The sequence below is a fragment of the Cervus canadensis genome, chromosome 4 (assembly GCF_019320065.1).
Source record: "Cervus canadensis isolate Bull #8, Minnesota chromosome 4, ASM1932006v1, whole genome shotgun sequence".
Taxonomy (NCBI): Eukaryota; Metazoa; Chordata; class Mammalia; order Artiodactyla; family Cervidae; genus Cervus; species Cervus canadensis.
In genome coordinates, this window is record NC_057389.1 from 58,144,743 (window position 1) to 58,158,670 (window position 13,928).

A 13,928-nucleotide genomic window follows, 5' to 3' on the forward strand; every position below is an offset into this window, starting at 1 on the left:
CTGGAATTCATTTTCCCAAACCTCTTGATCTTTTATTTTTTTTCCTCCACAGAGCATATCCTGGGGCAGGTGGTCTTTGAAACACATTTCAGAGACACTTAGATTTTTTAAAAATGCTGTAACATTCATTATCATTTGATTTTTACAACTACCCTATGATAGGACAGGGAAATTATAATATACTTATTTTATAAATAAGTAAAACTGAGGCTCAGAGAGATTACATGCCTGGCTCATAGTAACATAGCTAACCAGCAAGCAACAAAAAGCTAGGTCTTCTTATTTATGGGCATACTCTGTCTGCACTGCCTTGTGCATGCTTAGTCACTCAGTTGTGTCTGACTCTTTTCAACCCTTTTTGAACTGTAGCTTGCCAGGTTCCTCTGTCCATGGCATTTTTTCATGCAAGAATACTAGAGTGGGTTGCTATTTCCTTCTGCAGGGGATCTTCCTGACCCAGGGATCAAACACAGTTCTTCTGTGTCTCCTACATTGCAGGCAAATTCTTCACCCACTGAGCCATTGGGGATTTACAAATATACAAAGTATAAAGTTAAGTAGGTTACTGAAAGGATAAGAAGAGAACATCAAGATGTCATGGTTGTTGCTGTTTAGCATGTCCGACTGTTTTGTGACCCCGTAGTCCACTAAGTCTCCTCTGTCCATTGGTTTTCCCAGGCAAGAATACTGGAGTAGTTTGCCATTTCCTGTACTGTGTTTAAATATAATATATACATGACATCAACATATGGCATGTAACATATAAGATGTAAAAGACATACATACTATAATTGGTTAATTAGGACATTCATTTTCCCCATTCAACTAAATACGTATTGCGCAACTATTACAATGTGTTTATCACCATTTCAGTTGCTGGGGACAGAGCAGTGACCAAAAGAGACAAAAACACAAATTCTTGCCTTCATGGAGCTTACATTCAAGTGGTGGAGATAGAAGTTATAAATATGTAAAATATATTTTATTATCTATGTTACATAATACATATATATGTGCTTTATAATCATAAAGAAAGAAAAAGTGAAAATGAAGTCTCTCAGTTATATCCGACTCTTTGAGACCCCATGGATTGTAGGCTACCAGGCTTCTCCATCCATGGGATTTTAATCATAAAGGCTAAGAATAAAAATAAAGTAGCATAAAAGATAGACAAATGTGGGAGTTGCCAATAAGGGGTGCAGGGGGTCAAGGAATGCTATACTGAAAACCTTACATCTGAATAAAGACCTGAAAGAGATAAATAAGTGACCATGCAGAGGTTTAGCATGGTTTAGGAGGGTTCTCCAGCAGACATGAAAGCAAGTTCAAAAAGTCTCAGGCAGGAGTGAGCCTAGGGTGAGGGTGAGTGGAGAGAATGGGGTGGTAGGAGATGAAGTTAGAGAAACTGAAGGATTGGAGTCCTGATGCCAACTCTTACAAGGAAATGAAGTGATATAATGCAGATGATATGTCATATGACAGGTATATTATACTATATGACAGGTCTGTTCTGTTACTACATAACAAATTACCCCCAAACTTTAAGAATTTCAAACAGCAAAAGTTAATCTCACAGAGTTTCTGAACTGGGAGTAGCTCAATTGAACTGGCTCAGAGTCACCCATGAGACTATAGTCAGGCTGTCCACTAGCGCTTCTGTCATCTTAAGGCTTGCCTGAGGCTGGAGGATCTGCTTCCAAGCTCAGTAACAGGGCTGCTGACAAGAAGCCCCAAGTTCCCTCCCATGAACCTCTCCATGGGGCTGTTTACTATGTAGTAATTGGCTTCCACCAGAGAGAAAGTAACCTAGGGGGAAGCCACAGTATCTTTTATGGTCTAATCCTTAAAGTTACATACCATTACTTCTGTTATATTTCTTGATTGCATGATAAATCCTGGTGCTATGTGGGAGAGGACTGTGAGTATGTGAATATCAAGAGATGGGGGTCCTTGGGGATCACCTTGGAGGCCGGCTACTATAACTAGTTTGAGGAAGAAAACGTCCTTAAAATAATCATTACTTCAACAAATATGTGGCAGATATTAGCATATGGCTTCTAAAATACTGGTGCTCACAGCCCTATCTGGGCTGAGGCCTGAACAGGGGCAATACAGAGCAGGAGCTTCAGAAACCTACTGTGAGTCTGAAGATCTTACTTCATCCTCCTGTAGGAGGATGTTTCTTTTCATCAAAGCCCCACTTCCTCTAGGCCTGGCCTCATTATTTCATTCACCTAATTAACAGAACATGGACTAATCTTAGTTAAACCTGCAAAGAAAACAAATATGCTTTAAGGAAAGCAGTAGAACTTCAAAGGCAGGCTAGGACCTCTCTGGGCAATTTAACCTTGAGATGACACTGGACTTTTATGAAGACACACCTGCTCTGCCACATCCTCCTGTACCTTCATGTGAAGTCTTCTTACCTGGTCTAAAAAGACTGATGACAGGGAAGAGAGTATTTGCTCAGTCCCTGAGGCCCAGTATTGAGTCTGTTCAGAGACAAAGACAGGGCTCTCCTGAGACGCAGACGTGTTCCCTGCTGACTCCTGCCATGTTCAGTTTTGGCTGTGCAGAGTTCAGCCAGTTTCCTCAGTTGAGCAGCAGATGGCATCGCAGCCTCAGGAGCGAGCGGCCCAGACTGCTGGCAAAAGCAGCAGCACAATTAAGAACTCAGACTCCTGCGTGGCATCTGGGAGTTCCTGGGGTGGGGGCCTCTGCCTCCCCAGCTCCAAGCTCAGGAAATTTTTGCTCTGTGCCTGCAGATTAGGATATGGTCAGGCTGGTATCTCAGTGAGCAGAGCCTGAAGCCCCCAGTTAGGAAACAGATGGTGAATGCAGGGTCTTTTCTGAAAAAGATGAAAATCAGAGGTTGCTGTGCTCAGAGCAACTGTGTTTTTCCATCACCGCCTATCTTTTGCTTGTCAGGGTGTGCACAGAGTATATATATCTTGGTTTGGGGGCTAATGGGTCCTTGGCAGAAGGCTCCTGGGATGATCAGATGGGGCAAAAGACAGTTGAGGGATCAGAGGTTTCGGGAAAGCATCTCAGGAATCCCAGGGGCTCAAAATTGAATCTTTCCCCCACAGTGACCTGAATGAGAAGCTAAGCTTTCTCCTAGCAACGCAGGGAGGGCTCAGTCCTGCAGGCCTTCTGTTTATGCTTGTCTCCTTCCCTCTCCCTGTATTTCTGACTCCTCCTCCTCCACCTCTCTGTTCCACTTTTTCTGTCCTTCCTTTTTCCTCTGTCATCTCTGTCCATTGATGTCTTTCCCTCTGCGGATCTCTTTCTTTCTCTGCTCCAGGATAGAGAGGAAAGCCAGTTACCAAACTGCTCTGGCAGAGTGCTAGTAAGCATGGGGCTGCAACACCATTGCCTGTCCTTAGAGGCTGGGACCCTCTCCACTTGGCCCAACCTCCCTCTTTCCCTTCCTCCTGGCTTCTGCTGCTGCTGCTGCTTCATGGCTGATCCCAAGGAAACCTGGAAAAAGGGAGATCCAGAGGTCACCAAGAGAACATATTCCCCTTCCTCAGAGCCTATGCTCCACGCTTTGTAACTGTGGAGAGGAAAGTCCTCAGGGCTTCCCAGTAGGACTGGAATCCACTCAACCTCCTGTTCACTAGTTACCCATATATGCCACTAGAGTATGAACCTGACAGCAGGGCCTGTCTATCTTGTTCACTGCTGTATCCAAAGTGTCTAGTATATATATACATTTTTTTTTTTTTTTACTTTACTTGATTGCACCAGGTCTTAGTTGTGGAATGCCCAGATCTAGTTTCCCAAACAGGGATTAAATCTGGGCCCCCTGCATTGGCAGTGTGGAGTCTTAACCACTGAATTACCAGGGAAGTCCTGATAATAAATATTAAAAAAAAAAAAAACAATAATGAGAAAATGGATGGAAGGATGAACGCTGTGCTCTGTATTAGGTGTTGGAGTACTAACATGAAAGGTGCCATGCCAGTCCATAAAGAGGGAGGGACACCTGGAGAAGCAGTAATCCATTAGAGTAACTCTGTGGATGATGGTGGTAGAAGCTCCAGTGGGTGTCTGAGTTTGCACTGTGAAGAGAGAGAAGGCTTTGTTCACTAACCACTGCAACAGTTATCCATGGAGAGCCCATTAGTACTAGACTCTGGGTTATAGCAGGTGATAAGGTAGGCTCCCAATTGAGTTTGGGGGGATAAATACATAGGTAATAACAAACAAGATAAATGCTGTCTTAGGGGAAATAATGGGACTGGGGGCAAAAAGCAGAAGCAGCTCGCCTATTTTAGGGAGTTCTGGAAGGTTCAGTGTGAAGGGAGTTCAGGCTAAGACCTGCCTGAAAGGTTGGTGGAAGTCAGCTGGGGAAGGAGAAGGGAAAGAGAACTCCAGGCCAAAGGATCATTATGGAGGGTCAAGAGAGAAGAGCAAGTTTCAAGGAACTGAGTAAAAGTGTCAGGAAATCTGGCTGGAGTACCAGTATGGTGGTAGGCTCAGTTGGAAGACACACCTTCTAGAGAAATGGGTGGGAGTCAGGTGGAAGAAGCCCCAAACAAGGTTAAGGATCATGTCTTTACTTTGAGGACATGGGAAACCTTTAAAAGTTTTAAGAAAGGAGGTGATAAGATTAAGTTTACATTCTAGGGAGATTACTCTGGTTACAGTGTGGGAAATAGATGGTGTGGGGCCAGAGTAGCAACCTATAGACCAGTGAGGGAATAGTCCATGCAAGGAATGCTGGCCTGAGAGGTGATGTTGATGGGGATAAAGTTCAAGGTTTGAGTCAAGACTGAAGATACTTAGGAGTTTTCCTGGTGACAAACTTGGTGTGGAGGGGATGTTGGCATTCCAGAGAGAGAAAATACACGTGCAAAGATATCAGGAACTTGGCATGTTCTGAGAAGCTCTTGTGGTTATGTGTTTTTAGCTTGTAAGAGGGCACAGGTGTAGGAGATGAGATAGAGGAAAACTAGCCTTTGCTGAAGAGCCTTGGAAGCCCTGGATGAGGCCAACCCCCTTTTGTTAGAGTTTGCAGAAGAGGGAGGAGATATGGCTAACCTCTTCAGCTACTTGAATTATCTGGAGGCTTCCAGAAGGTCCTGGTCCATATAGGCATGTTCAGAACAAATGCATTACCCAGAAGGACAAGGGCAAGCAGAATCCAAGGAGGTGAAGGAAGATGTGGGAACTGGAGGAAGCAAGTGGGCCAAGACAGGAAGTGGGAAAATGGAAAAAGACTGCCTGGCAAGCACAGCCAGGCAGTACAACTGGGTGAGATAGGTTCCATCAGAGCCTGGAGATCTCTCTTCCAGAATTATTTAGTCTCTGGATTCTTTCCTTTTCTGTCTCCAGACTTCACAACCTCCTATGGACATCTCTAATTTTTCCCCCAAAGAAGAGATTTTGGAAAAGGGCAGAGAGCGTGGACCAATCAATGTACGCTTAAAAAATTGGGCTCTGCTTCTTCCTTGATTTGCAATTTTGGACAAATCACTGGAACCATTTCTCACCTGTTACATGGGGACAATAATAACATCTACCTCATGTATACTGAAAGGTTGAAATGAGGTAGTGTGAACAGAAGGCTTGCACAGTGAAAGTTCTCAGTACATTTTTGATGTTATTAAGATTGTGATATGAGCCAAATGGGATGCCAGGGGGCAAGATGGGTACAAAAAAAGATAGGAAGAGATGTGAGTAAAGAGGGCTGAGAAGAAGAGGAGTGAGTTCCAACCTGTGCAGAATTCTTCAGTGGCTTCCATGGCCTATGAGACAAAATTCTCCACCAGTGCTACTTCCTGCCTACCTGTCCTGCTCCATCTCCACTATTTCCAACCTCACTTAACGTGATTAAACATGACACACACTACCTATGAGTCCCAGAACATACCAGGTTTTTAAAACTTTTACATGAGCTATTCTTCTGGAGAGAAATGACTTCATACCAAATAGCAGGACGTTTTGGGAGATCTGGAGGCTTACCCTAGGAAGGTACCTAGGGTAAGTCTGTTGTGGGAGAGGCATGGTCACTAAGGGAGGGAGGAGCAGGTAAAGATAACATGGCTCACTCATTTATGATTAAAACTCTCCAAAAAGCAGGAATAGAAGGAACATACCTCAACATAATAAAAGCTATATATGACAAACCCACAGCAAGCATCACCCTCAATGGTGAAAAATTGAAGGCATTTCCCCTGAAATCAGGAACAAGACAAGGGTGCCCACTCTCACCACTACTATTCAACATAGTGTTGGAAGTTCTGGCCACAGCAATCAGAGCAGAAAAAGAAGTAAAAGGAATCCAGATAGGAAAAGAAGAAGTAAACTCTCACTGTTTGCATGATGACTATGATCCTCTATATAGAAAACCCTAAAAGACTCTTACCAGGAAAATTACTAGAGCTAATCAATGGAATAAGTATAAAAGTTTCAGGATATAAAATTAACACCACAGAAATCCTGCATTCCTATATACTAACAATGAGAAAACAAAAAGAGAAATTAAGGAAACAATTACATTCACCATTGCAACAAAAAGAATAAAATACTTAGGAGTATATCTACCTAAAGAAACAAAAGACCTATACATAGAAAACTATAAAACACTGATGAAAGAAATCAAAGAGGACACAAACAGATGGAGAAACATACCGTGTTCATGGATTGGAAGAATCAATATTGTCAAAATGCTATTCTACCCAAAGCAGTCTATAGATTCAATGCAATCCCTATCAAGCTTACAACGGTTTTATTTCACAGAACTAGACCAAAGAATTCACAATTGTATGGAAATTTACAAAAACCTTCGAATAAGCCAAAGTTAATCTTGAGAAAGCAAGAATGAATGAGGAATCAACCCTGCCTGACTTCAAGATCTACTACAAGAGCCACAGTATCAAACAGTATGGTACTGGCACCAAAGACAGAAATATAGATCAATGGAACAGAATAGAAAAGCCAGAGGTAAATCCACGAACCTATGGACACCTTATCTTCGACAAAGGAGGCAAGGATATAAAACGGAAAAAAGACAACCTCTTTAACACGTGGTGCTGGGAAAACTGGTCAACCATTTGTAAAAGAATGAAACTAGAACACTTTCTACCACCATACACAAAAATAAACTCAAAATGGATTAAAGATCTAAATGTAAGACCAGAAACTATAAAACTCCTAGAGGAGAACATAGGCAAAACACTCTCCGACATAAATCACAGCAAGATCCTCTATGACCCACCTCCCAGAAAATTGGAAATAAAAGCAAAACTAAACAAATGGGACCTAATGAAACTTAAAAGCTTTTGCACTACAAAGGAAACTATAAGTAAGGTGAAAAGACAGCCCTCAGATTGGGAGAAAATAATAGCAAATGAAGAAACAGACAAAGGATTAATCTCAAAAATATACAAGCAACTCCTGAAGCTCAATTCCAGAAAAATAAATGACCCAATCAAAAAATGGGCCAAAGAACTAAACAGACATTTCTCCAAAGAAGACATACAGATGGCTAACAAAACACATGAAAAGATGCTCAACATCACTCATTATCACAGAAATGCAAATCAAAACCACAATGAGGTACCATTACACGCCAGTCAGGATGGCTGCTATCCAAAAGTCTACAAGCAATAAATGCTGGAGAGGGTGTGGAGAAAAGGGAACCCTCTTACACTGTTGGTGGGAATGCAACACTAGTACAGCCACTATGGAGAACAGTGTGGAGATTTCTTAAAAAACTGGAAATAGAACTGCCATATGACCCAGCAATCCCACTTCTGGGCATACACACTGAGGAAACCAGATCTGAAAGAGACACGTGCACCCCAATGTTCATCGCAGCACTGTTTATAATAGCCAGGACATGGAAGCAACCTAGATGCCCATCAGCAGATGAATGGATAAGGAAGCTGTGGTACATATACACCATGGAATATTACTCAGCCATTAAAAAGAATTCATTTGAATCAGTTCTAATGAGATGGATGAAACTGGAGCCCATTATACAGAGTGAAGTAAGCCAGAAAGATAAAAACCATACAGCATACTAACACATATATATGGAATTTAGAAAGATGGTAACGATAACCCTATATGCAAAACAGAAAAAGAGACACAGAAATACAGAACAGACTTTTGAACTCTGTGGGAGAAGGTGAGGGTGGGATATTTCAAAAGAACAGCATGTATACTATCTATGGTGAAACAGATCACCAGCCCAGGTGGGATGCATGAGACAAGTGCTCGGTCCTGGTGCACTGGGAAGACCCAGAGGAATCGGGTGGAGAGGGAGGTGGGAGGGGGATCGGGATTGGGAATACATGTAAATCCATGGCTGATTCATATCAATGTATGACAAAACCCACTGGAAAAAAATAATAAAAAAAAAAAAAAGATAACATGGCTCATGTAAGAGGCATTTGACCATGTACATAGGTGAGACAGGGTTGGGCAGGCCGGTAGGCATGCTTGGTAGTGAACCTAAGGCTGGAGACGAGGGAAAGGGGAAGGGTTTAGGGGAGTCCCAGCACAGACCTAGTCTTCCTCCCTCTCCCTTTTCTCTTTCCTTTTTCCCTTTAGAGTTCATATTCCATGGAAGGAATTGCAAGAACTAGGAGTATTTCCTGGGACTTTCTTGTTTCTGTTACAAGCTAAGGCCTAGGACACAAAGATTCCATTACTATACTATTTGAAAAGTGCCTTATGAAGATTTATGTGAAGGAAAATAGGAGCCTGGAGACACAAGTAGCTAACCCAGGCCCCAGGAAGGATTTGCAGAAGAGGGGAGCAGGGCAGCGGGGCCTGGGGCAAAGGAGTAGGTTATCAAATGCAAAAAGGTTTCCAGGTGGTAGGCACAGCTTCTGCCTGGTCCCTGTGGAAGATAAACACATTCTTCATCCCTCCCCTTTCCTCCTGCTCCAGAATTGAATTTTGCACTTTTTTCTTCCAGCCCACTCTTAGAATCATTGGTTGTTAGAGCCAAAGAAAAATTCTTGGTGACTTGTAGGTCATCCCAGTCTTTAGAATTTTTTGGTGAGGAAACAGATCCAGAGGGAGGAAGAGCTTGTCTAAGGGATCTCAGTGGATGAGGAAGTAGGACTTAGAAATCAGGGTTTCACACTCATCTCTGTTCACATTTCCTGATGCCATATTGCCCTCATCTTCCACCCTGAACCTCAGGGGAAGGTTTTTTTTTTTCCAGGTAAGGACAAAGAGAAGGAATTTTTACCTAATCCTTTATTATCCAGTAGTAGTATCTACAACAACTATCCTTCATTGAGCATTTGCTGTGTGTCAGGCACAGTTCTAGGTGCTAGGGACGTAGATTTCAATTGCATGTAATGCATATGCTGGTGTAGAGACAAGTTAAACAACCTGTTCTGTAGTAAGGACTATGAAGAAAATTAAGGCCAGAAAGGGGGTAGAGTGTGACTATAAGGAGACCTTTAGATTAGGGCATGTATTAGTTATCTGTTGTTGCATAATGAATTGCTCTGAAACTTAGAGGTTTAAAGCAACAATAAACATTTATTATCTCTCACAGTTTCTGAGGTTCAGGAGTGGCTAATCTGGGTAGTTTGGGCTCAGGTTCTCTTTTAAAGCTGCACTCAAGGGGTCAGTCAGGACTGCAGTGAATGAAGCCTTGACTAGGACTGGAGGGTCTTCCAAGATGGCTTCTCACACGGCTTTGGCTGGAGGCCTCTGTTGTTTGCCACTTGGCCCTCGCTGTTTAAGTATCCCCATGGCATGACAGTGTGTGAGTCAAGGAAGAGAGCAACGAGGAAGCCACTTTTTATGCTGCAATAATTTTAGATTTAGAGACACGTTGCAGAGATGGTACAGAGAGTTCCCATATACACTTTATCCAAGCTCCTCTAACATTACTATCTTATATAACCATGGTACATTTGTCAAAACTTAGAAATTAACATTGGTACACTACTATTAGCTAAACTATAGACTTTATTCAGATATCACCAGTTTTTCCATCAATGTCCTTTTTTCCATTCTAGGATCCAATCCAGGATGACACGTTGCACTTAGTCATCACGTTCCTTTAGTCCCCTTTGATCAGTGACAGTTTCTCAGTCTTTGTTTTTCATGACCTTGAGAATTCCAAAAGTACTAATGAAGTATTTTGTGAAATGTCCCTCAGTTTGGGTTTGTCTGATGTTTCCTCCTGATCAGACTAGGGCAATCATAATGCCTTTTATGACTTTATTTTAGCAGTCACACACTGTTAGGCCATATTCTGTTCTTCAGAAGCAGTCACTAAGTTGGGACCAACATTCAGAGGGAGGAGAACTGAGTTCTACTCCTCGAAGGGAAGAGTATTGGATGATTTATAGGTATATTTAAAAATTACCACAGGGATAGGGTGGAGAGGACTTCTCTGGTGGTCCAGTGGTTAAGGCTTCACACTCCCAAGACAGGGGGCATGGGTTCGATCCCTGGTTGGGGCAGTAAGATCCCATATACCACATGAGAAGCCCCCCACCCCCACAAAAAAAAATCATGGGAGTCAGGGAAGGCCTCTATGAAAAAGTGACACTTGAGTAGACTTGAAATCAACAAGAGAGCAAACCATGGACACATCAGGATAAGGCTTTGTAGGGCTTCCCTGGTGGCTCAGTGGTAAAGAATCCATCTGCCAATATGGGAGACATGGGTTTGATTCCTGATCCTGGAAAACCCCACATGCCAGGGGTCAACTAAGCCAGCCACAACTACTGAGCCTGTGTTCCAGAGCCTGGGAGCTACAACTACTGAAGCCCTTGTACCCTAGAGCCTGCACTCCACAACAAGAGAGGCCACCACGATAAGAAGTTTGTGCACAGCAAACAGAGCGGCTCCCACTTGCCACAGCTAGAGAAAGGCCTTCGCAGCAACAAAGACCCAGCACCGCCAAAAATTAAAACCAAAAAGCACTTTGCAGGCAGAGAGGATAGCCAGTTCGAAGGGCCTGAGGCAGGAGTGTATGCAGCAATGTTTGAGGAATGTCAGGAAGCCAGTGTGGTTTATCAGGAGAGAATAAGGGGGATAATGGTAGGACAGGAGGTCATAAACTTTGAGCCCCGGAGTTAGGGAGGTAATAGAGGGCCCTGTGGAATTACAGAACTATATAATCCTATACTAGGGATTTTGGACTTTATGCTGAGTGAAATGGGGACATTCATTAAAGGGTTTTGAGCAGAGGAGTAACATGATTTTAAAAGGCTCTCTGGCTGCTGTGTGAATAGACTATAGGTATCATATGAGGAAGAACTCAGTGTTCTAGAAGGAGGCTCTTTCCATAGTCCAGGTGAGAGATAATGCTTATTGTCTCATTTAATCCTTAACTCAAGGGCCATTATAGGATTAAATGAGATAACATATTTAGGGTGCTTGGCACACAGTAGGTGCTAAGCATAACAAAGTCCAAGGAACAGCAGTATCTAGAGGGAGTAAATGAGTGAGTATCTTTGGGTCTGGACAACGTGCTTCTTGTATGTCCAGCATGTAGCCAGCCTCTAGGGATGCAAAGGAGAAAAAGCTGAGTTTTTGAGGCACTCAGAATCCTGTGCATTGGACATTTCTGCAAGAGATAATCCCAATTTGAACTGTTAAGCTGAGTTGACACAGGGGGGTTACGGTGGTCCTTCAAGGAATGCCTGATTTGAGGAAAGTACCCAAAGACTCATCTGACACAACTTCTGCCCCTGTCATCTGTAGTCTACTCACTGAGAAGCCAGGCTTCAGACTCAGGGCTGTTGGAATCTTCAGGCCCACTTTCCCAACCACTCTAATATATTGAAATGGAGTAGGACCCTATGGTCCTTCCCCTTAAGACTTTTGCCGGCATATTGTCCTTGGAAAAACTAGCCAAGGAATAAGTTTAATCAGAGAAATGAGAAAATGTGTAAGCAAAGGAAAACAGTCAAACAAGACCAAATAATAGTTTAGTCATTAAACAAAGTCAAGGACCTTTAGTTCCTCTTCAAGGGCTATAGATAATATTCCAAGCCATATTCCTCTGAGCTGTCTTGTAGATATTGAAACCCCCACAAGGTGGAAGATGTTAACTCCATCATGACCAGACTGTAGCCATGGCATACATTTCCATGATTCCAAGAATTGCCCTCAAAAAAAATGGAACAAATGGACTCTGGAACTGAAGATTAACGGTACTTAAAATAATCAAGATGATGCTAATCAGACCACTGCATGACCAATTTCAGGATGCCTAACCCTAACCGACTTGACTGTACTGTTTCTGCATGTAGCCCCCTCCCTCTGCCTAAAAAGCTCTTGCCCACTGATTGTCAGTGAGGTAAGTTTCACTTTGGACAACAGGAGTCTGGGCCCACCCTTGGCTGGAAGCCTCTGAAATAAAGCAAACTTTCTTTTCCACCAGCCTTGCCTCTTCATTGGCTTTAGAGTGGTGAGTAGCTGAATTCCACTTTTGGTAACAATATTGTCAGCCATGTAGTGACATGGTTCTCCGAAACTTAACCCGTGGCCTTGCTGGTTACATCCTGGGCAGAACCTGCTATGCAATGGGTTGAGGAGTTTTCAAAACCCAAAGAGAGAGGGAAAGCCAGGCTTATTATCCTTTGATTGATATTTACTGCAAGTAACACTTAAATAACACACAGAGTGGGAGAGGAAATAGGTATGTATTGGTTATGGGACTCCTATGGTTAAGGCTTTGATGAGGCGTCTCTGGATGAGGATGTGGGAATGTCAGTGTTATGATCCTGAGACCCCTCTCCCACAGGTCCACCAGCACTCGTTAAAAAAACTGCCTCATTTTTTTTTTTAAGTTTCTGCCCATTTTATTTTTATTTTTTAATTTTTTCATTTATTTTTATTAGTTGAAGGCTAATTACTTTACAATATTGTAGTGGCTTTTGTCATACATTGACATGAATCAGCCATGGATTTACATGTATTCCCCACCCCAATCCCCCCTCCCACCTCCCTCTCTACCCGATCCCTCTGGGTCTTCCCAGTGCACCAGGACCGAGCACTTGTCTCATGCATCCAACCTGGGCTGGTGATCTGTTTCACCCTAGATAATATACATGTTTCGATGCTGTTCTCTCGAAACATCCCACCCTCGCCTTCTCCCACAGAGTCCAAAAGTCTGTTCTGTACATCTGTGTCTCTTTTTCTGTTTTGCATATAGGGTTATCATTACCATCTTTCTAAATACCATATATATGTGTTAGTATACTGTAATGGTCTTTATCTTTCTGGCTTACTTCACTCTGTATAATGGGCTCCAGTTTCATCCATCTCATTAGAACTGATTCAAATGAATTCTTTTTAATGGCTGAGTAATATTCCATTGTGTGTATGTACCACAGCTTCCTTATCCATTCATCTGCTGATGGGCATCTAGGTTGCTTCCATGTCCTGGCTATTATAAACAGTGCTGCGATGAACATTGGGGTGCACGTGTCTCTTTCAGATCTGGTTTCCTCAGTGTGTATGCCCAGAAGTGGGATTGCTGGGTCATATGGCAGTTCTATTTCCAGTTTTTTAAGAAATCTCCACACTGTTTTCCATAGCGGCTGTACTAGTTTGCATTCCCACCAACAGTGTAAGAGGGTTCCCTTTTCTCCACACCCTCTCCAGCATTTATTGCTTGTAGACTTTTGGATAGCAGCCATCCTGACTGGCGTGTAATGGTACCTCATTGTGGTTTTGATTTTGCATTTCTCTGATAATGAGTGATGTTGAGCACCTTTTCATGTGTTTGTTAGCCATCTGTATGTCTTCTTTGGAGAAATGTCTGTTTAGTTCTTTGGCCCATTTTTTGATTGGGTCATTTATTTTTCTGGAATTGAGCTTCAGGAGTTGCTTGTATATTTTTGAGATTAATCCTCTGTCTGTTGCTTCATTTGCTATTATTTTCTCCCAATCTGAGGGCTGTCTTTTCACCTTGCTTATAGTTTCCT